Consider the following 24521-nt stretch of genomic DNA (forward strand, 5'->3'; position numbering starts at 1 on the left):
GGAAAACGTGAAATTGTCCATTTTGGCAAGAAGAATAAAAAAGCATAAATGGTGAGAGATTGCAGAGCTCTGAGATTGAGGGATCTGGGTGCCATAGTACATGAATCACAAGAGGCTAGTATGCAGGTACAGCAAGTAATTAGGAAAGCTAATAGAATTTTATTGTTTATTGCGAGGGGAATTGAATACAAAAGTGGGGAGGTTATGCTTCAGGTGTACACGGCACTGGTGAGGCCACACCTGGAGTACTGTGTATATATTGGTCTCCTTATTTAAGGAAGGATGCATTTGCATTAGAAGCAGTTCAGAGAAGATTTATTAGACCCATACCAAGAATGGGCGGATTGTCTTATGAGAAATGGTTGGACAGGTTAGGCTTCTATCAGCTGGAAATTAGAGTAAGAGACCTGATTGAAACATAAGATCCAGAGGGGTCTTGAGAGGATGGATGTGGAGAGGATGTTCCTTCTTCTGGGAGAATCTAGAACTAAGGATCACTGTTTAAAAATAAGAGTCGCTCATTTTAGACAGACATAAGCAGAACTTTTTTCTCTCAGAGGGTCGAGTGTCTTTGGAACTTTCTGCTTCAAAAGGCAATGGAAGCAGAGTCTTTGAATATTTTTTTTAAGGCAGAGCTCAATAGATTTTTCATAAGCAAGGAGTGAAAGGTTATCAGGGGTAGGCAGGTATATGGAGTTGAGGTTACAATCAGATCAGCCATGATCTTATTCAATGGCAAAGCAGGCTCACGGGTCAAGTGGCCTACTCTTGTTCCTAATTCTTATGTTCATATGACAAAATAAAGTAATATTTGGTGCTCAAGGTTTCTTCCAAATAAAGAAAACATTAACGTTTTTAAAATTTTAGCTCAACTTCTGGAATTTAAAAACAAAATCCTGCCCACTGGCTTTAAGAGTTAGCTGAGACAATGACCCAAATTTTGCAGTTAGGTGTACACTGGAACTTGGGTGATTGGAACCCAAAAAAGCACATTCTTTACAGAGGATCTGGGACCAGCGTGAACAGGGTAAATAACTGCATCTCCACAACCGGATTGAAGAATCCTTCCAGAGGTATGCAGAGTTTGAACAAGGTAGTATAAATTAGAATAGTTAATTCAATGCCAAGACAGCTACAGGAAGCAAAACATAGAGGGAAAGATAGGATTGAAAGTGAGTAAACAAGGGACAAAAAAAACTATTCTATTTTCTAAATCTCCAATAATTAGGAACTAAAGGAATGGGAATCCATACTTGTAGAAGTTCATTTTCCGTGGCAGAGAGATTGCTTGGTAGTTTGAGGAGAGGCGGTGGCATAGTGGTAATGTCACTGGACTAATAATCCAGAGGCCCAGACTAATGCTCTGAGTACACTGCTTCAAATCCCACCACGGCAGCTGGTGGAATTTAAATTCAATTCATAAATCTGCAATTAAAAAGCTCAGTCGCATGGTGACCATAAAATCATTGTTGATTGTTATAAAAACACATCTGTTTCACTATGGTCCTTTAAGGAAGGAAATCTACTGCCCTTACCTGGTCTGGCCTAGATGTGATTCCAGATCCAAGCTATATGGTTGACTCTTAAATGTCTACTGAAATGGCCTGACAAAGTACTCAAATGTATCAAATCGCTATAAAAATGAACAAAACCAGACTGATCGTCCAGCATCAACCTTGGCACCGGAAACAAATGCAAAACCAGTCTTGTCAATCCTGCAAACATGTGGGGGCTTGAGCCCAAATTGGGAGAGCTGTCCCACAGACCAGTCAAGCAACAGCCTGACATTGTCTGTAAGGTATGATTCCATGAATATGATTAACTCCCAGACGTCACCATCACCATCCCTGTCTGTGTATGTCTTGTCCCACGGGCAGGGCAGACCCACTAGAGGTAGTGGCACAATGGGAAACAGCTGGGAAGGAGTGACCCTGGGAGTCCTCAACTTTTGACTCCAGAGCCCATGAGGTCTCATGACATCAAATCAAACAAGGGCAAGGAAGCTTCCTGCTGATTACCACCTACCGCCAACCACCTCCCTTGGCCCTCAACTGATGAATCAGTACTCCTCCATATTAAACATCACTTGGATGAAGCACCGAGGATAACAAGGGCACAGAAGGGGGAACCTCAATGCCCATCACTAAGTGTGGCTCAGTGGCACCACTACTGACTGAGCTGGCTGAGTCCTAAACGATATAACTGATAGACTAGGGCTTGCAGCAGGTAGTGAGGGAGCCAAGAGGGCAAAACCTACTTCACCTTGTCCACTCCAATCTACCTGTTGCAGGATGCATCAGTGACAGTCCTTGCAGAGACGAAGTCCTGGCTTCATACTGAGGATACCCTCCATTGTGTTGTGTGGCACTACCACTGTGCTAAATGGGATAGATTGAACAGATCTAGCAACTCAAGACTGGGCAACCAAGAGGCAATGTGGGCCATCAGCATTGTATTCAACCACAATCTGTAACTTCATGGCCTGGCACATCCCCCACTCTACCATTACCATCAAGCTGGGGTATCAACCCCAATTCAATGAATAGTACAGGAGGGCATGTCAGGAGCAGCACCTGGCATAACCACAAATGAGGTGTCAACTTGGTTAAAGTACAACACAGGACCACTTGCCTGCTAAACAGTAGAAGCAGCATGCAATTGACAGAGCTAAACGATCTCACAACCAATGGATCAGATCTAAGCTCTGCAGTCCTGCCACATCCAGTTGTGAATGGTGGTGGACAATTAAACAACTCACTGGAGGAGGAAGCTCCACACAAATATCCCAATCCTCAATGATGTTGCAGCCCAGCACATCAATGCAAAGGATAAGGTTGAAGCACTTGCAACAATCTTCATCCAGAAGTGCCGAGTGGATGATCCATCTCAGCGTCCTCCTGAGGTCACAGGCCCCAGCATCTTCAGCCAATTCGATTCACTCCCCGTGATATCAAGAAACAACTGAAGGCACTGGATAATGCAAAGGCTGAGCCCTGACAACATTCCAGCAATAGTACCAAAGGCTTGTACTTCAAAACGTGCTGCACCCCTAGCCAAGCTATTCCAGTACAGCTGCAACACTGGTGTCTATCTGGCAATGTGGAAAATTGTCCAGGTATGTCCTGTCCACAAAAAAACAGGACAAATCCAACCAAGCCAATTACCACCCCATCAATCTCGCTCATCAGTGAAGTAATGGAAGGGGTCATCAACAGTGCTATCAAGTGGCATTTGCTGAGCAATAACCTACTCACTGACACTCAATTTGGGTTACGCCACTCAGCTCCTGACCTCATTACAGCCTAGGTCCAAACATGGACAAAAGAGCTAAACTCCAGGAGGTGAGGCAAGAGTGACTGCCCTTGACATCAAGGCAGCATTTGACTGAGAGTGGCATCAAGGAGCTCTAGCAAAACTGGAGGCAATGAGAATCAGGGAGAAAATTCTCCACTGGTTGGAATCATACCTAGCACAAAGGAAGATGGTTGTGGGAGGTCAAGCATCTCAGTTCCAGGACATCACTGCAGGAGTTCCTCAATGTAGCGTCCCAGGCCAAAATATCTTCAGCTGCTTCATCTATGACCTTCCCTTCATCATAAGGTCAGAAGTGGGGATGATCGCTGATGATTGCACAATATTCAGCACCATTCACGACTCCTCAGATAACGAAGCAGTCCGTGTCCATATTCAGTAAGACCTGGGCAACATTCAGCTTCGGCTGATAAGTGGCAAGTTACATTTGCGCCACACAAGTAGGCAATGACCATCTCCAACAACAGAGAATCTAACCATCTATTCCTGACATTCAATGGCATTACCATCGTTGAATCCCCCACCAACAACATCTTCGGGGTTACCATTGACCAGAAACTGAACTGATCCAGCCACATAAATACTGTAACTACAAAAGCAGGTCAAAGGTTAGGAATTCTGTAGTAAGTGACACACTTCCTGACTCCCCAAAGCCTGCTCACCATCTACAAAGCACAAGTCAGGAGTGTGATGGATGGAATACATATGGAGGCAATCTCATTGAAACCTATAAAATTCTGAAGGAGCTGGATAGGTTATTCGCTGAAGGATTGTTTCCATTGGTCAGGGAGTCTAAAACACAGGGACCCTGTCTCAGGATAAGGGACAATCATTTAGGACTGAGATGAAGAGCAATTAATTCACTCAAATGGTTGCGAATCTTTGGAATTCTCTACCCCAAATGGTTGTGTATGCTCCATCATTGGCTGAGACAGACAGATTTTGGGCCTTGCAGGGAATTAAGAGATATGGGGAATGGATGGGAAAATAGGAGTTGAAGCCCAAGATCAGCCATGATCGTATTGAACAGCGGAGCAGGCTCAACGGGCCATGTGGTCTAATCCTACTCCTACTTCTTATGTTACTCTCCAATTATCTGAATGAATGCAGTTCCAACAACACTCAAGCAGCTCTATCATCCAGGACAAGGCAGCTTGGTTGATTGGCATCCAGCACCTTAAACATTCACTCCATTCACCACTGACAAACAGTGGCAGTAGTGTGCACCATCTACAAGATGCACTGTAGCAACTCACAAAGGCTCTACCCAGTGACGCCAACATCCCGCGAATGAATAAAAGCATCAAGACTTGATGGATTCTCCCATCGCTTTGACAGATCAGTGTTCTGGAAGGAGACCAATTGCTCACTGTCTAGCTTGGTGTTGTCTCATATGTGTTGTTAAGCCAAATCTTGATTTGCAGATCCAACCGCAAATATTACACATGAAGTCACTGTTGGAGGGATGGGTGAAGACATTGGCTTTGTGGCATGCTCGCTTGTCCTGTAGGGACTGGACTCTGTTCTCAAACGTTGAGATTGCTTGATAATAGATTTCTCCATTTGACTGGCTCTGAGATTGGCTTTAAAGGTGTTTTTGTATGCGTTTAGGGCAGCCTATGGTGCTCAGCTGACTGTTAAATACCACCTTTGGCATGAAGGAATCCTCCATGTGTACCACATGGCCAACCCAGTGAAACTGAGCTCCCTTGAGCATAAACCTTGATACCAGGTATGCAGCACCTTGCAAGAACTAGTGTTAGGGATTTTCTCACGCTACTTATGTTGCAGACAAATCTTAAGCAGAAAAGGTGTAATGCATCAAGCTGCTTCATGTGATGCCAGTAGGTTATCCATGCCTCACAGCTATAGAAAATGGGATGCGAGAACACTGCTTGACAGACTTTGATCTTTGTTTTGAAACAAAATCCATACTCTCTCCAAAGCCTGTGGGTGAGCATGCTGAATGCTGAGCTTGCTTTTGCCAGGTGATGGGCGATTTCATCATCCAACATGGTGTTGTTGGATAGGACACTCCCAAGTTAGCAGATCTTCTTAAGAGTTGAGGGGTATAATGTTGATTGTGACTATGGTGTCTTGGGAGTTTTTAGGCCTGGAGTTGGTTCGTACAAAATCTGTCTTTTCAGAGTTATTGAAAGGCTGAAATGTTCTGAGGCTTGGGCAAAATGGTCCACAAGTAGCTGGATGTCTCCACTGGAGTGTATGCTATTACAGCAGTTAGTCATTGACAAACAAGAGTTCATTTAATAGCTGATCTGTGAACTTTATGCGAGCCTTAAGCCTTTGTCGTCTGTCCCAAGCCAAATGTGTACTCTTATGTTGAGATCTTTGAGTGCATGCAAAAGCATGCACAAAAAGGTAGATGTCAAACAGAACTGGATCCATTAAGTGGCCTTCCTTGGTGCTACTGGTGTCAGGAAAGGCACCTGGTGAGGCAACCATACTGCAACATACTGGCCATTGTGCATCATAAAATGAGTGGATGACCCCAATCATCTTTTCAGGATAGTCATGTTTATACAGCACCTTCCACTGGTCTTCACAGTTTACTGTATTGAAGGCCTTGGTCAGTTCAATGGACACTTAGTAGAGATTCTTGTTCTGTTTGTAGGACTTTTCTTGAATTTGACACACTGCAAATATCATGTTGACTGTTCCTCATTCAGCACGAAGGTTGCACAGATTCCAGGTGTGCCAAATCTCTAAGATGAGTGAAAACCCTGTTGACAATAGACCATGGAAGAACTTTTCCTGCTGTGGAAGAAGTGAAATACCACAAAGATTGTCACAGATGGAGTTCTTCCCTTCCATTCGTATAGGCAAGTTATAGAAGCACCCTTGTAATCTTGGGCACAACATCCTGGTTCCAGATTAAGCAAAAGAGACTCGTGAGTTTCCAAACCATGTGAGCTCCTCCATACTCAACGCTTCAGGTAGAACATCATCAGCTCCTGTTTTGTCCAACCAATCTTGGTGTTTCTGCCTGATGAGTCCAAAGACATCAGATGCCAAGTGATGAGTCACATCGCTTAACTTCTTCCAAAAATCTTTGATATTTGTTATTTTCTGGGATACCAGCATTTTTTTTTTCTAGTTTCTGACATTTGGCTGAGCCTTTATGATAGTTATGTCAAGCTTCCTTTGTGGTCCTCGTGTGTTGTAGTGCTTTAGGCATTAGCTTAAAGGACAAGCTGATGGTCTGACCAGCATTCTTCAGACTGAGGTCATTGGGTAGTGCACACATCCTTGAGATCTCACTTTTGTACAATAATGTAGTCCAACATGTGCCAATGTTTGGATTTGGGGTACATCATGTTGTTTTCATAAGTCTTTTTGGACTGATGGCAGCATTGTGTTAGTGGAAAATACCACTCACGTAGCCACTGCAACATTGTGCTTGAATTTCAGCGCTGGTGCAATGTCAGGCACGTAGGCCATATATTCCAGCAACTGGCTGATCGAAACAAGTAGCATGTTCCTTCAGTTGTTCATAGTAGGCAGAGTATTCAACCAACCAGTGCTTGCAAAACCCAAAATGTCTATTGTTAAATGTGATTCCACGATTCGGCAGCACTTGAACATTCCCAAGTGCACTAATAGCTTTACTAATAGTCAATTTAAGATAAATCAGTTGAACTCAATGTGGTTCAATTACACGTGCTAGAAACAACATACATTCATACGCAGGGACCTGTACTCTACAAAAGGAATATATGTTCAAGCCTCGTGTCTTTTTTGAATTACCTGGGCATCCTATAGTTCCCTGTTGCTTTCTCCATGGCAACACCTCGGCCAATCAGAGTCGACTTGCCAACCAATCAGTACCCTTTCCTCCTGCAGTATAAATTGTTGTGATCATTTGAAATTTGACATTCTCACATTTGTCCTGATGAATGCAAGACAAAAAGCTTTGGCAATATGTCTCTCTCTTTTCAGCTACATTTATGTAGCGCCTTTCATATAAAAGGACATCCCAAGGCATTTCACAGGAGCAACATAATGGAAAATATGACACTGAGCCACATAAGATATTAGGTGAGATCACCAAACACGGTCAACTTAAGTCCATGGAAATTTTTTGCAACTTGGTCTATTATTTCTCCAGTACTATTTCTTTAATTGTAAGGATTTAAGTTCCTCATCCTTGCTAGGCCTTTGGTTCCCCATTATTTTCAATATGTTTGTATCTGTCTTTTATCACAAAGACATAAAAAGTGTTTGTGTAATGTCTGTTATTTTCCATTATATGTTCTATATACTTAGAAATATATTATATACACACCAACTTAATAGGCCTTTGTTACTTCCTGTCCATTCTTGACTTAATTACCCAAATGTAGACTGGGACAGTGGTAGTGTAAAGGGCAGAGGGCGGCAAAAGTTCCTAGATTGTGTTCAGAAGAATTTTCTACAATCTTGGTGTTTCCGCATCCAAGAAAAGACGCACTGTTGGACCTGATTCTTGGAAATGAGGTGGGCCAAGTAGACCAAGTGTCAGTGGGGGGACATTTAGGAGACAGTGATCATTGTATTGTACGTTTTAGGATGATGATAGAAAAGGACAATAGGCAATCCAGAGTAAGAATAATTAACTGGACGAGAGCCGACTTCGATGGGGCAAGAATGGAGCTGGGTCAGATAGACTGGGACGGAAAATTGGCAGGAAAAACTATAGCTGAACAATGGGCTACCTTCAAAAAAATAATTAGTTCGGGCACAGTCAAAATATATTCCCTTGAAAGGGAAATGTAGGGCAAACAAATCCAGAGCTCCCTGGGTGAAAAGGGACATTGAAATTAAGATAAAGAAGAAAAAGTGCACTTGTGACAGGTGTCAGGTAGAAAACACAATTGAGAACCAAGAGAACCAATACAGAAGGTTCAGACAGGAGATGAAAAAGCATATTAGAGAGCGAAGGGGGATTATGAGAAAAGACTGGCAGCCAACACAAAGGGGAAATCCCAAAGTCTTCTACAGGCATATAAATAGTAAAAGGGTGGTAAGAGGAGGAGGAGTAGGGCCGATTAGGGACCTAAAAGGGAATTTACACATGGGCAAAGAGGCCATGGCTGAGGTAGTAAATGAATATTTTGTATCAGTCTTTACCAAGGAGGTAGATGCTACCCAGGCCATGGTGACAGACAAGGAAACTCTGTCACTAGAAGGGCTCAAAATTGATAAGGATTGAGTGTTGAATAGACTGTCGGTACTTAGAAGTTGACAAGGTACCGGGACTAGACGAGATGCATCCAAGGATATTGAAGGAAGTGAGGAGAAATTGCAGGGGCACTGGCCATAATCTTTGTGTTCTCTAGACTCAGGGGTGGTGCCAGAGGGCTAGAGAATTGAAAACATTACGCCCTTGTTCAAAAAAGGATGCAAGGATAAGCCCAGCAATTACAGACTTGTCAGTTTAACTTCAGTGGTGGGCAAGATTCTAGAAAGAATTATTCGGGATAAAATTAGTAGTCACATGGAAAAATATGGGTTGATAAGGAAGAGCCAGCATGGATTTCTAAAAGGGAAATCGTGTTTAACTAACTTGGGAGTTTTTTTGAAGAGGTAACAGAAAAGGTCAATGAAGGTAATGCTGTTGATGTGGTGTACATGGACTTTCAAAAGGCATTTGATACAGTGCCATGAAACAGACTTGTGAGAAAAGTTATAGCTCATGGATTAAAAGGGACAGTAGCAATGTGGATACAAAATTGGCTGAAAAATAGGAAGCAGGAGTCGTGGTCAATGTATATTTTTCAGGCTGCAGAAAGGTTTGTAGTGGAGTTCCCCAAGGGTCGGTATTGGGACCCTTGCTTTTCCTGATATATACTAATGATCTAGATCTTGGTGTGCAGGGGACAATTTCAAAGTTTGCGGATGATATGAAGCTTGGGAATGTTGTGAACTGCAAGGACGATGGTGTGGAACTTCAAGAGGACATAGACAAGTTGGTGGAGTGGGCAGATAGGTGGCAGATGAAGTTCAATGTGGAGAAGTATAAGGTGATCCATTTTAATAGTGAGAACATGGACAGACAATATAAAATGAGTGAAATTTTGAAGGGGGTGCAAGAGCAGGAAGACCTGGGTATATGCGTGCATAGATCATTGAAGGTGGTAGGACAGGTGGAGAGAGCAGTTAACAAAGCATATAGTATCTTGGGCTTTATTAATAGGGGCGTAGAGTACAAGAGCAAGGAAGTTATGCTGAATTTATATAAGGTACTCATTGGACCTCAGCTGGAGTTTGTGTATGGTTCTGGACACCACACTATAGAAAGGGTATGAACACATTGAAGTGAGTGCAGAAGAGGTTTACAAGAATGGTTTCAGGGATGAGAAACTTCAGCTATTAGATTGGAGAGGTTGAGCCTGTTCTCCTTGGAGAGAAGAAGGCTAAGAGGAGATTCAATAGATGTTCAAAATCATGACAGAGTAGGGAGAAGCTGTTTCCACTCATAAAAAGGATCACAAACGAGAGGGCACAGATTTAAAGTGATTTGGAAAAGAAGCAGATGTGACCCGAGAAAAAACTTTTTACACAACGAGTGGTTCGGATCTGGAATGCAATGCCTGGAAGCATGATGGAGGTAGGTTCAATCGAGACATTCAAGAGGGCATTAGATGATTGTTTCTATTCAAATAATGTGCGGGATATTGGAAAAAAGGCAGGGCAATGGCACTAGGTTGTAATGCTCATTTGGAGAGCCGGTGCAAACACAATGGGCTGAATGGCCTCCTTCTGTGCCATTAAAATTCTGTGATTCATTCTGCTCATTTTTACCCCAAACTCCATTCTGTTCTATAACCTTGACCTTTCCCTTACTACTTTTGATTTTTCCCTTTCCTGAATTCACCACCACCCTCCCCCACCCCCATTTATTAGGTTAAAGCCTTGTCTATTCAATTCATCTTGACATTGGTCTCAGCCCAGTTTAAATGGAGTCCACCCGAATGGAACATCTCTCTTTTGCCAGTCCTGGTGCCAGTGGCCAATGAAGTGAAACTCCTATCTCTGTCACAAAGCTATCATATTTTTCACAATATTATTGTGGGGTATTGTAAAGTAGGCTTATGTTTGTGTGTGTGGGGATGGTTCTTTGTGGCTGATTTAATTAAATTAGAGATGGATAGACTGCAAAGTTGAAACTATCAAAAGAGTAGGTGTAAAAGGGCATGTGAAATGCTAATAAGTGAATTAGGGAAGTGTCAGCAAATAGGGTGTAAATGAAATTTACACTTTAAAATAAGTGGAGAGGTGTTTGGTTTTCAAAGAAACATGTTAGGATGTTTACAACTAACAAGATAAATAAGGTAGGTTATTACATTGATTTTTTTCCCCAAAAGTGCTGGCCATAATGACAAAACAACAGATTTTTATATTATGGGAAAAGTAAATTCCAAAGACATGTGGGAATAATGGGATTTAGAAATCAAAGAAGGAAAAATATGTTTAAAGAGGGATGGAAGGTTGTATGAGGGATGGCTGTGTTATATCTGAAAGGTACACTGTGTGAAACAGACTTGGGGAAAAGCCTCCAGCCATTTTGCAGAAGTCTGCTGTTCCAGTAACAAAAGTTGTTTTAAAAGCTTTTGGAATTTCACTGTTCAATGGATGCTTGTGGTAACCTGTTGAATTGTTGCTATAAATTTAAAATCTATTTTGAATTGTTGCCTTAAAGGGAGTGTGTAGTTGGGAGTCTGGTTCACTAGGAATTTTGGGAATTGTTCTTATATTAATTAACTGTGTAATGTGTAAGCTCGTATATGTGTTTTATCTCTCTCTTTTGTTAATAAATGTTTTAATTTAATTTTTAAAATCTCTAAAGGTGTTAGTGGACTCACTACTTCTGAATTCAGTGCACAAATCTTCTCATAAATACAAATTGCAAAACCGTTGTGATAGCGTGGCCAAGTTTCCCTTGTGGATTTGGTCAGCCTGGCAAACATCACCTGCCGTATCCTAACACCACCTAAACCACGCTTTCAGCCACATATTTAACCTAATGTCTAGCCCTATGCCAACTGACGGGTGGCTCAGGTTACAATGCAGAGATTCCTACCTTTTGAGGTTCTGCTTTTTAAATTTGCACTTTATATTTAACCCAAACTCTTGCAGCCAGACATAATTCCGAGTTCTACCTATGTTGAAAATATAAATTTAAGTTACTTCTTTCTGTAAATTATTGCATTTTACTGTTGACTTGACTAATTCACAAATCAAATTACAAAATCTGCCACAGGACATTGACTTAAGCACTTACATCCCCACCCAGATTTCAAAGGCACCCCACTTACCTCCTGAACACCAAAGGAGGACGGTCACTCATTGCTAATTATTTAGCAAGCGTACCAAACCCTAATGATGTAAAAGCTACAGAAAAATTTAAGAGAGTCTAACTTACACATAATTAAATCAACAAAGGCATAAGCGCATAAAGTTGTTCAAGGTCACACCACATCAATCATTGCTACATCTAGCATTACAAAGGTATTCATTTTATAGAATTAAAAACTTTAGGAACTTCCCAACGGCTCAGTGACTTTAATCCAATGAGAACCCAGGCCAAACTATGGCAGCCTCAAGATCAATTTGCAGTCTGCACGGAATTAGCCATATCATTTAAAATGATTATATATTTAACCCCAGAACCATCAGGTTAGGGAAGCATACATTGACTTGGGATCAAAACAAGATTAGAGAAGACTATGACTTCTCTCCTGTCCCACTACATGCAAAAAATAGATAAAGTCCATCTGGACAAGATCTAGAGGGCACCTTGCAACATGCAATAATACTTCAGCAAGGAGTTAATACCTATAGGAGGAAATGTTTGGCAGAGCAGAAAAAGGTGTCCCTTTAAATAGGTTGAAGTTGGTTGCAAAATATCAAGTACCAACTTGTATTTTGTATTATCTACAGGAATTATTACATTAAAATTTTGAACTTTAATATACTAGTTATTAGAAGTATTACAAAGTGGCAGAGACATGCTGAAGAAACTTAATGTATGAATCATTTTGGACTCAAATTTCCACATCATGACAAAAACAAGTGAAAAGGCATTTACTTTGCAAAGGGCTTATTGGATAGCATTGCCAGTCACAAATGTTTTTCCTCCTCCTACAGCTTTCCCTCTTATTTACTCCTCTTGCTCATATTCAGAAGGTAATAACAATTAGTGCAATATAATTTCACAACCTCTCAGGCCCGTGGTAGCATCTATAAATAACAATGCTAACAAACTATTCAACCATGGAACCATGACATCTCAGCAGGATCATGTCTTACCCAACATTAATGTGTGTATTCCCAGGAGTGACTGGCAGCCAGGAGGAAGAATGGCAGCTCTAACATTTCCCTTGCCTAAGTCAGAAACCCAATTTTAGCATCTCCACACTGTACTGGCTAACTCAGAAAAGACCGGATGTCAGAACTAAGGAATTACCAGTTTGAATTGCTCAGTAGAACACCATAGCTCACTGACCAACTGAGAAAAATCAAACCAGCAAATATCTTGGAATAGCAGAAACAAACAGTTTAGTCCCAGCAAAACTGAATATGAAAGTAAGTCAATATCATCTATAAATACATGCTTTGCCCAGTCACATTACCCAAACAGCCCTTATGAAACTCAGAAATTACATCCTCTGCAACTGGTCTTATTCAAGATGGCTCCTGGGTAGTCAGTTCCCTAGGAAGCTCCTCACTGTGAAACTCTCCATCCTTGACAATCCAAAACCATCCTTTGCCCTTTCTCCCTTAATCTCCTCTCTTCTACTGTTTTAAGTTTCCTGGCTCTAACAGCAGGTTAACTACAATTTAATAGCTAATTTAAACTCCCAACCCATGATGTCACCCTGCTCTTTGTAAGCTCTGGATCTTCTCTCAAACTTTACTTGAAAATTCCTGGGTTTCTCTGGACATCAAGATCTCACTACTGTACTGGAATAACTCTAACAAGATTCAGCTGCTGTCCATTATCTGCTGTTTAAATTTACAAGTCATTCTGCTCAGTTTACAGCTCTTTCCCGCTGCTGCTGTAACTGACAGACTGAGGTAGCCAAACCCCTACTGAGCTTGTTACTGGTTTTCAGCTTCAGTTATAAACTGTTCCTGTCTAGGACAAAGTAAATGGAGAATATAAAGAAAGTAGGAAGAAACTTAAGCAAGGAGTCAGGAGGGCTAAAAGGGGTCATGAAAAGTCATTGGCAACCAGGATTAAGGAAAATCCCAAGGCCTTTTATACATATGTAAAAATCAAGAGGGTAGCCAGGGAAAGGGTAGGCCCACTCAGGGACAGAGGTGGGAATCTCTGTGTGGAGCCAGAAGAAATGGGAGAGATATTAAATGAATACTTCTCATCAGTATTCACCAAAGAGAAGGACTTAGCGGTCGATTTGTCTAGGGAAGAGTGTGTACATAGCCTGGATCATGTTGAGATCAAAAAAGAGGTGTTAGGCGTCTTGAAGAATATTAAGGTGGACAAGTCCCCAGGGCCAGATGGGATCTACCCCAGAGTACTGAGGAAGGCAAGGGAGGAGATTGCTGGGGCCTTGACAGAAATCTTTGTATCCTCACTGGTTACAGGTGAAGTCCCAGAGGACTGGAGAATGGCCAATGTTATTCCATTGTTTAAGAAGGGTAGCAGGGATAATCCAGGAAATTACAGGCCGGTGAGCCTTACGTCAGTGGTAGGGAAATTATTGGAGAAGATTCTTCGTGACAGGATTTACTACCATTTGGAAGCAAATGGGCGTATTAGTGAGAGGCAGCATGGTTTTGTGAAAGGGAGGTCATGTCTCACTTGATCGAGTTTTTCGAGGAAGTGACAAAGATGATCAACGATGGAAGGGCAGTGGATGTTATCTGCATGGGTTTCAGTAAGGCCTTTGACAAAGTCCCTCATGGCAGACTAGTACAGAAGGTAAAGTCACACGGGATCAGAGGTGAACTGGCAAGATGGATACAGAATTGGCTTGGTCATAGAAGACAGAGGGTAGCAATGGAAGGGTGCTTTTCTGAATGGAGAGCTGTGACTAGTGGTGTTCCGCAGGGATCAGTGCTGGGACCTTTGTTTGTAGTATATGTAATTAATTTGGACGAAAATGTACCTGGGCTAATTAGTAAGTTTGCAGACGACACTAAGGTTGGAGTAGTTGCAGATAGTAAAGAGGATTGTCAAAGGATACAACGGGATATAGATCAGTTGGAGACTTGGGCGGAAAAATGGCAGATGGAGTTTAATCCAGACAAATGCGAGGTAATGCATTTTGGAAGGTCTAATACAGGTAGAAATTATACAGTAAATGGCAGAACCCTTAATTGCATCGACAGGCAGAGGGATCTGGGTGTACAGGTCCACAGGTCACTGAAAGTGGCAACGCAGGTGGATAAGATAGTCAGGAAGGTACATGGCATGCTTGCCTTCATCGGCAGGGGTATTGAGTATAAAAGCTGGGAAGTCATGCTGCAGCTATATAGAACCTTGGTTAGGCCACACTTGGAATATTGCGTGCAATTCTGGTCGCCACATTACCAGAAGGATATGGAGGCGTTGGAGAGGGTGCAGAGGAGGTTTACCAGGATGCTGCCTGGTCTGGAGGTTATTAGCTATGAGGAGAGGTTGGAGAAACTCGGATTGTTCTCACTAGAGCGACGGAGATTGAGGGGCAACTTGATAGAAGTTTACAAAATTATGAGTGGCATGGACAAAGCAGATAGTCAGAAGCTTTTTCCCAGGGTGGAAGAGTCAATTACTAGGGGACATAGATTTAAGGTGAGAGGAGAAAACTTTAGAGGAGATGTGCGGGGCAAGTTTTTTTTTATGCAGAAGGTAGTGAGTGTCTAGAATTCGCTGCTAGAGGTGGTGGTGGAAGCAGGTACGATAGTGGTGTTTAAGAGGCAGCTTGACAAATACATGAATAGGATGGGAATAGAGGGATACGGACCCCGGAAGTGCAAAATGTTTTAGTTTGACAGGCAATGTGATCGGCGCAGGCTTGGAGGGCCGAAGGGCCTGTTCCTGTGCTGAACTTTTCTTTGTTCTTTAAACCTCTCCACCATTTCTGGATCTTATGGTCACCTCCATTTTCACCACTATCTTTCTGTCCCACAACAGAATCTATTCGCCTCCTGGACCTTCATTCCCAAGGAAATACTCCATTAGTGCATCCTTGATGCTTATTCTCAAGTAGCTTTTCGACTTCACTTGCCCACCATGCCATCTCCTAACTTGGACAACAGGTCATGTTAACTCCACCCTACTAAATTTTAAAAAATTAATCATGGCTTGCAGGCATCGGTAGTGAGACCTGCATTCCTCACAAATCTCCAATTGCCCTCACGAAGGTGGCAGCAAGTTGGCTTCTTGAACCACTGCAGTCCACTTGGTTTAGGTACGCCCACAGTGCTGTTAGGGAGGTGTTTCAGGTTTTTGATCCCGTGACAGTGAAGGAACAATGATATATTTCCAAGACAGGATGGTATGTGACTTAGAGGGAACTTGCAGATGGTGGCATTCTCATGCGCATGATGGCCTTGTTCTTCTAGGTGGTAGTGGTCACTGGTGTGTAAGGTGTTGGTGATGGACACTGCAACTAAACCAACTTTATCCACCACAGGGCCTCTGAACTTGACTCTGGATTCAATCCTATTGTCCTCTATCTATTCACATTTCTACTATCAGGTTTTTATGCATCCTAAATTGCTACGTAACCAGGCCTGTGCAATCATCTCTTCCATTTGTCCAAATGCATGCATATTTTGGCTGCCACTCCGGACTCAAGCCCATCACTTCTCTCGCCACTTTTCCTTCCCCTTTTCTTTATATTTATTTTTTCTTCACCTCTTCTAGACTCTCTTCAAGCCTCCTTTCATTTCTGCCCTCAGGTACTCTCAAATGTCTACCCCAACCTTTTATTTCTCCTTGACCTTCCTACTCTCCTGCCACCATTCCAAGGTTGACTCCCTCTTAGTTAAGCCTACAGCTTCCCTCTTGGTATCCTCAAATGAACAATCAAAGTGCTCACTACTGATTCATTACTAGCAGCAACCCCAACAGTCCCATCCTACTCTCTCACCAACCTGCCCATCCATTGGGTCTGCTGTGGGCTAATCTTGCCAATCTCCTCCTCACCTGACCCAAGGGGACAAATGGTCTACTCCTCCTCCTATTTCTTACCCAACTCATCCTTCTTACTACTAACCGTGTGAATTCTGTCAATGGATCAGCTACCACCAGAACCCTCTCCACCTCCCTCCAGAATGTCTATTCTCTTGTGAACAAGGCCCATGAGGTTACTGTGGATGACTGCACCGACAATGTGTCCTTGATATAGGGTGATGACATCTTTCCCCGAAATGAACCCTCCCCACCTGGCTACACCTTCCAACTCTTGCCCTATAGCAACAGTTACAGCGGCATTGTGGCTCATCACCAAGTCACACCTTGGCTTCACTTCTCCTGCTTTGAGCATCTCACCTTGACCCATCCACGCACCTCTCACTTAAAATTCACATTCTCTGCTGCCATCAAAGGTTATTGTGGAAAATAAAAGCTCATAGTATGGGGGTAACTGATATGGATACAAGATTGGCTGGCTAACAGGAAGCAGAGAGTCAGTATAAATGGGTCATTTTCAGGTTGGCAAGATGTAACAAGTGATGTTCCACAGGGATCAGTGCTGGGACCTCAACTGTTTATATCAATTTATAAAAATGGCTTGGATGAAGGAAGGGGTGGATGGGATGGTTGCTAAATTTGCTGATGACACAAAGATAGGTAGGAAAGTAAGCTGTGAAGAGGACATAAGGAGGCTGCAAAAAGATATAGATAAGTTAAGTGAGTGGGCAAAGATCTGACGAATGGAGTATAATGTATGAAAATGAGAAATTGTCCATTTTGGCAAGAATAAAAGAGAAGCATATTACAAAATGCTGTGATTGCAGAGCTCTTGAGATGCAGAGGGATCTTGGTGTCATAGTGCATGAATCACAAAAGGCTAGTATGCAGGTACAGCAAGTAATTAAGAAAGCTAACAATGTTATCATTTATTACAAAGGGAATTGAATACAAAAGTAGGGAGGTTACGCTTCAGTTATACAGAGCACTAGTGAGACCACATCTGGAGTACTGTGTACAGTATTGATCACTTTAAGGAAGGATGTAAATGCGTTGGGAACAGTTCTGAGGAGGTTTACCAGGCTAATACCTGGAATGGGCAGGTTGTCTTATAAGGAAAGGTTGGACAGGGTAGGCTTCTATCTATCCACTGGAATTTAGAACAGTAAGAGGCGACTTGATTGAAACATAAAAGATCCTCAGGGGTCTTGACAGGGTGGATGAAGAGGGTGTTTCCTCGTGGTAGAATCTAGAACTAGGGGTCACTGTTTAAGAATAAAGGGTCGACCATTTAAAATGGAGATGAGGTGAAATTTTTTTCTCTCAGAGGGTCGTGAGTCTTTGGAACTCTCTTCCTGAAAAGGTGGTGGAAGCAGAGTCTTTGAATATTTTTAACGCAAAGGTGGATAGATTCTTGGTAACTAAGGGGGTGATAGGTCATCAGTGGTAGGCGGGATGCAGATTTGAGGTTACTATCAGATCAATCAATATCTTATTAAATGGCAGAGCAGGCTTGAGGGGTCGAATGGCCTACTCCTGCTCCTTGTTCGTATATTCACCCACCCAAGTAGCATAAAAATATTCTCAGCAATATATTTTCATTGCTTTCCTCCCTCAGCCTCTGTACTAAGCAGCTTCTCATCCCTGATGATTTCAACCTCCATCTCAACTCATCACACGTTCTCTCTTGAGTTTATTTATCCTCCTTTAATCTCTCCCTCCATATAAACCACCCCCCAACACATATTCATGGCCATCCCCTTGACCTTGCCATCTCATGTGGCCTTACTACTCCCACGATATAATCACCAATAAGCCCATTTCTGAAATCACTCTCCATCCACATCCCCCTTCCATGCCCCAACCCTACCTCCCTCTGTATCTATCTCTGGAAAAAAAAACTACGTTCCCAATTCACTTTCAAAATCCCAATTGTCTAGCCTTTGGCACTCCATTTACCATGACATTTGTGCAACTATTGATTTGCTCAAATCACCCTCACCTCCACCTTTGATGCCCTAGGCCCCAATCAAACCATTAAATTTCTCTCACCCCGGCATGGTCTTCAATTCTGCACCATTACGTCCAAGGGAAGCAAGCTTGAGTGGATATGGCAGACAACTGGTTTAGCCAATCACCACCAGATCTAGTTGAACAACATAAAGCATTATTGAGTCCTGCTCTCACCTGCCAAACTGCTCATATTCCAGGATCATTCTGGAATGCAAAGGTAACACCCAGAATCCTATCTTTGCTGCTGTCTTCTTAAGCACCTCTCTTCACATCCTCAACTCTCACCTCCAACAACTGCGAGGAACTCAGACTTGTCATTATGATTGAGACCATCCAATCAGCTACCTCTGCCACTTTCCTTCCCTCATCCACCAGACCCAGCCCTGAACACGGATCCTTCTCCAGTTTCCCTTGTATTCCCTCCTCATGCCCTTCCCAAGCTTATCCCAACCATGAGATCCACTTCCTACCCCCTCGTTCCTATTGTCACTAAACTGCTGCTCAACCAATTTTGCTTCCTGGTTTCCATGTTAGCTGATGGTTAACAGTTCTCTCTTCTACTGCCCCTCTTCAAATCTGCTGTAATCACCACTCTCTTCAAAAGACAACCCTTGATCCACAATCCTTGCAAACTACTGCTCCAACTCCAACCTCCCTTTGCACTCCAAAGATCTTGAATGTGTTGATACCTTCCAAATTTCTGCCCATTTTTCCCAGAACTCCATGTGTGAATCTCTCCAATCAGGCTTCTGCCCCACCTCAGTACTGAAATACCTTTGATCAAGGTCACAAATAACGTCCTATGTGACTGTGACAAAGGTAAAGTATTCCTCCTCATCTTTCTTCACCCGTATGCAACCTTTGAAACAGTTGTCTGGACAACCCTCCTCCAATACCTCCCAACCATCGCCTATCTGGGTGGGAATGTACTCGCTTCATTCCATTCTTGACTATCTAACAATAGCCAGAGAATCCGTTGCAATTGTTTCTCTTTCACTCCATTACCTCTGGTATCCCCCATGATCTATTCCTGACCCACTCCTATTTCACATCTACATGCTGCCTCTCAGTGACATCATCCCCAAATGCAACATCATTTTTCACATGAAACAAAAAGACATGCATTCATGTAGCTCTTTTCATAACCACTGGACATCTCAAAAGTGCTTTACAGCCAATTAAATACTTTTGAAGTGTAAATACTGTTGTAATGTAGGAAACACAGCAGTCAGTTTTGTGCACATCATACTCCCACAAATAGCAATGTGATAATAACCAGATAATCAACATCACAAAACCTGATTTGAGGGATAACTACTGGCAAGGACACTGGGGATAACTTTCCTGCTCTTAGTCAAATATGCTCTGATGGTGTCATGGAATCTTTTACATCCATCCGAGTAGGCAGATAGGACTTCAGTTTAAAATCTCACCTGAAAGACAGCACTTCCGAACATTGCGGCACTCCCTCACTACTGCACTGGAGTGTCAGCTGGACTTTTGCACTGAAGTCCTAGAGTGGGGCTTGAACCCAGAACCTTGTAACTCAAGAGATGAAAGGGCTACCTACTGAGCCACAGCTCACATTAAATGTATGCTGAAAACACTCAACTCTACGTCACTACCACTTCTCTCAGCCCCATCATGACTAAATTGTCAAACTGCTTGTAGTGGATGAGCAGAAATTTCCTCCTATTAAATATTGGGAAGACTAAAGCCACAGTCTTCATTCCCTGCTACAAACTCAATACCCACTCCTGTCAACTGTATGAGGCTGAACCAGACCATTCATATAAACATAAGAATTAGGAGCAAGGCCATTCGGCCCCTCAAGCCTGCTCTGCCAATCAATATCATAGCTCATCTGATTGTGGCCTCCACTCCACATTCCACCTACCCTCCCATTAGTCAAGAATCCACCTCTGCCTTAAAAATATTCAATGTCCCTGTCTCCACCACTCTCCAGGGAAGAGAGTTCCAAAGACTCAAGACCCTGAGAGAAAAACATTCTTCCATCTCTGTCTTAAATGGGAGGCTCCTTATTTTGAAATTTTGTCCCCTAGTACTAATATTTTTTAACTCCAAAGGTTGAATTATAAGGAGAGATTGTATAAACCAGGCTTGTATTCCCTGGAATATAGAAGATTAAGAGACAACTTGATTGAGATTTTTAAGATTTTGAAGGAAATTGATCAGTTAGAGAGAGAATCCTTTCCTGCTGTTGAAGGGGTCTTGGCAAGGGGACATAACCTTAAAATCAAAGACAGGGGATTCAGGAGAGAAATTAGGAAACATTTCTTCTTGCAAAGGGTGGTAGAAGTGTAGAATTCTCTCTTACAAAAAGCACTAAATGCTAGTTCAATTAATTTTAAATCTGAGATTGATAAGATTTTTCTAGTCAAGGATAAGAACATAAGACATAGGAGCCGGAGTAGATGTTTTGAACTCTTGAGCCTATTCTGCTATTCAAGAGGGTCATGGCTGATCCTCAACTTCACCTTCCCACACAATCTCCATATCCCTTAATACCCAAAAACATATTTAAGACAACAGTCGATATATAGTCAAAACAGAGCATTCACAGCCCTCTCAACTCTGAACGAACAAATTCCTCCTCATCTTATTCTGAAACTGTGGGCTCTAGTCTAGACTCAGCAGCTTGGGGGAATACCCTTGCAGAGTCCACTCTATCAAGCCCCTTAACAAATTTTACATGCTTAAACTTCCCATTCTTTTAAATTCTAGGAAACATAGACCTAGTCAACTCAATCACTTTGCAGAGGACAATCCCCTCATACCAGGAATCTGTCTAGTGAACCTTCATTGCACTCCCTCTAGGGCAAGAATATTCTTCCTTGGGGAAGCCCAACAAAATTGTGCACAGCATCTCACCTGTGGCCTCATCAGTACTTGCAGTAAGGCTTCTTTACTCAGTCGTTTGGTAGTAGAGACTTGAGTATTGCTGTAAAAAGACATTTTGTCAAAGCTTTCTGTCTTACACTCATCAGGACAATTGCAAGAATACCAATGTCAGGTGAAGCAACAACTTTATACCGTATGAGAGGAGAGTGTTGATTGGTTGGCAAGTGGAATCTGATAGAGGCGTTGCCATAGAGAATGCACCAGTTAATGGTGACTGACAGTTAACTGCGAAGCAGTTTGAAATTTAAACCAGGCAACTCGACTCTGGCGGTCAAGCATTGCCCTGAGGAATGAACCAGCAAACGGCTATCACTTATTTTGTTTAGCTGAAACAGGCACAATATATGTACGTGTTCTGTCTGCAAAGAACAGGGCCCCTGTGTATTAATATATGTAGCTTCCACAGTCGACCACACAAGCCAACCTTCAGTGACTAATGCTCATGCTGGGATTCTTACAGCTCCACACGCTATAAGATTGGCCTTATCAGCAACCTCGTAAATAAGGCCCAAGCCATCTATTCACCATGCAAGCTTGATGCTGAAATAGGGCCCCATCAAAGTCATCCTGCGGCATAATGGCTACCCTGATCAGATCATTTCGAGCTGTTTATTGCACAAACTCATGAACGGGCCTAAGGCCGTCACTTTCAGCCCTGAAAGTGCCCAATTTACTTCAGATTACCCTGGAAGGGCAAGGTATCTCAAAAAAATGAGCAACAGGTGAAGCTAGCTGTTTCACGCTGCTACTATTCAGTAGCAACACGAGTGGTATTCGCCACTAACAAGATGCTGCCATCAAGCCAAAAAGACGTTTTGCCTATCACACAAATGAGTGATGTGGTATATGAATTTCATTACTAATGTGATGCTAGGTATGTAGGACGTACGTCCCAAAGACTGGCGAATCACATCAAAGGTATGTTCCAGCCACTGTTCGCAACAGGTTCTGTACAGACAGTACCCAACCAGCTCGTGCTTGCAAAACTCAAATCAGTGTTCAACATTAGATATGATTCCGCAATTGGACATTTACTAAATAATCCTCAGTGTGCTAAGAATTACGCTGACAACCGTTTAAGATTGTCAGTCGGGCTTGCAGTGTGGCACATTTGCCTGTATTGGAAGCTACATATATTAATACACAGGGCCCTGCTCTTTGCAGACAGAAAGAACATGTACACACATTGCACCTGTTTCAGTTAAACAAAATAAGTGACAGCCACTGTCTGGTTCATTCCTCAGGGCAATGCCTTGACCAATCAGGGTCAAGTTGCCGGGTTTAAATTTCAAACAATGCTTGGCATTTAACGGTCAGTCACCATTAACTGGTACCTTCTCCATGGCCATGCCTCGACCAGAGTCCATTTGCCAACCATTAAGTACTCTCTTCTCATACAGTATAAAGTTGTTGCTTCCTCTGACACTGGTTTGCTTACAATTGTCCTGACGAGTGCAAGGTAAAAAGCTTCGACAACGTTTCTTTTTTCAACGATACTCCAGTCCCCTTTGTAATAAAGACTAACATGCCATTTGTGTTAATTGCTTGCTGTATCTGAAGTTAATTTTCTGTGAATCATATTCAAGGGCTCCCAGATCTCTGAATGCCAATATTTCCTAGTCTCAACCATATAAACATATTCTGCTTTACTACTTTTCGTTTCAAAGTGGATAGCTCCACACTTTCCCATATTGTATTCCATCTGCCACCTTGCTGCCCACTCACTTTACCTGTCTATAGGCCTTTGAAGTCTCTTTGCATCCTCCTGTGTACTTTCCCACCTAGCTTTGTATTGTCACAAGATTGGATACATTACGCTCAAACCTCTCATCTTACTTTCACTATTATCATCTTTTTTACATAAAGAAGCTCAATTTATAAATGCATAAAAAGATAGGAAGCCAAAGCAGGTGGATGAAGTAGAAATGCAGATCAACCATTGAATGGCAGAGCAGGGACAACGGGCAGAATAGCTTAATCCTATTAACAATAACTTACAAAACTTCAAATTGAAGTTATTCCAACCATATAGAAGCAAGTAAATTATCTATGGACAATAGTACTTTTAAGGCCTGTAGACGTTTAAAGCTATCTCACCTGGACTAAAACTAACCAAAACAGCAACAACAGTACACCATCCACCACCTTAAACATCACTCCCTCTACCACTGAGACACAGTAGCAGCAGTGTGCACTATATACACATATACATGCTCTTCAACAACTCATCAAAGCACTTTTGACAGTACCTTCCAAACCCGCGACCTCTACCATCTAGAAGAATAAGGGCAGAAGGTGCATGGGACCACCACTTGCAAGTTGCCCTTCAAGTCACACACCACCCTGACTTGGAACTATATCACCATTCTCTCACCTGGGTCAAAAAACTGGAATTCCCTTCCTAACAGCACTGTGGATTTACCTATACCACATGGACCGTAGCAGCTCAAGAAGGCAGTTCACCATCACCTCAAGGGAAATTAGGGATGGGCACCAAATGTTGGCCTTACCAGCAATAGTCACAACCTATGAAAGAATAAAAATGTACTATTCCATCCTTAAATAGGTATACCCACTCTTACTTTGGACAAACTACCATGCTAATTTTCTCCATCCTAAGGAAATGAACTGAGGTACCATTCCAGTCAACCTACTGTACTTTACTAACATGACCATTATTCATACATGAGCCTTTGAGCATCATCAGGCTTTTTAACTGTTGGGGCGTAACAAATAAGCTCCTTTCTCTCCTCACCTGACATTGATAGATGTTTGCTTCCAAAAAGGGCCAAGAGCGGTTACACAATGAAAAGTTGACCAATTTTCCTCTTCTACCTCAGGAGGTGAAATGTAGTGCCTCCTACTGCTATCCTAAGAGATCAGCTAATGCTGCACAGTCCACATAATGAGCCTAGGACTTTTATTGCTTGTATGGCTCAGTTTATCACTTGATAAACTTGCTGAACCACTGGGGAAATTGCAGATTATTGTATTGTAAATAAATTAAACTTTTATCAAATGCAGATCACTGTATAGTTTAATTCCGGATAAGGTCCAGAAGACTCAATTTCCTAATATCAACCAGACCACATATGGTCCAAGGCCTGAAAAAGATAGGCAACCAAAACAATCA

General features: G+C 42.4%; 1 protein-coding gene across 1 annotated transcript in view; it reads right to left on the minus strand.

Moving 5' to 3' along the window:
* The window catches only part of LOC144685771 (uncharacterized), a 219738-nt gene that overhangs the window by 193431 nt on the left and 1786 nt on the right, over nt 1-24521 (minus strand). The window contains exons 3-4 of the mRNA XM_078550630.1: nt 11628-11703; nt 7078-7167 (exon numbers count right to left, since the gene is read on the minus strand). The gene's annotated coding sequence lies outside the window, so the exon portion shown is untranslated. The remainder of the gene's footprint in view (nt 1-7077; nt 7168-11627; nt 11704-24521) is intronic.

The sequence above is a fragment of the Cetorhinus maximus genome, chromosome 10, assembly GCF_964194155.1.
Source record: "Cetorhinus maximus chromosome 10, sCetMax3.hap1.1, whole genome shotgun sequence".
NCBI lineage: Eukaryota > Metazoa > Chordata > Chondrichthyes > Lamniformes > Cetorhinidae > Cetorhinus > Cetorhinus maximus.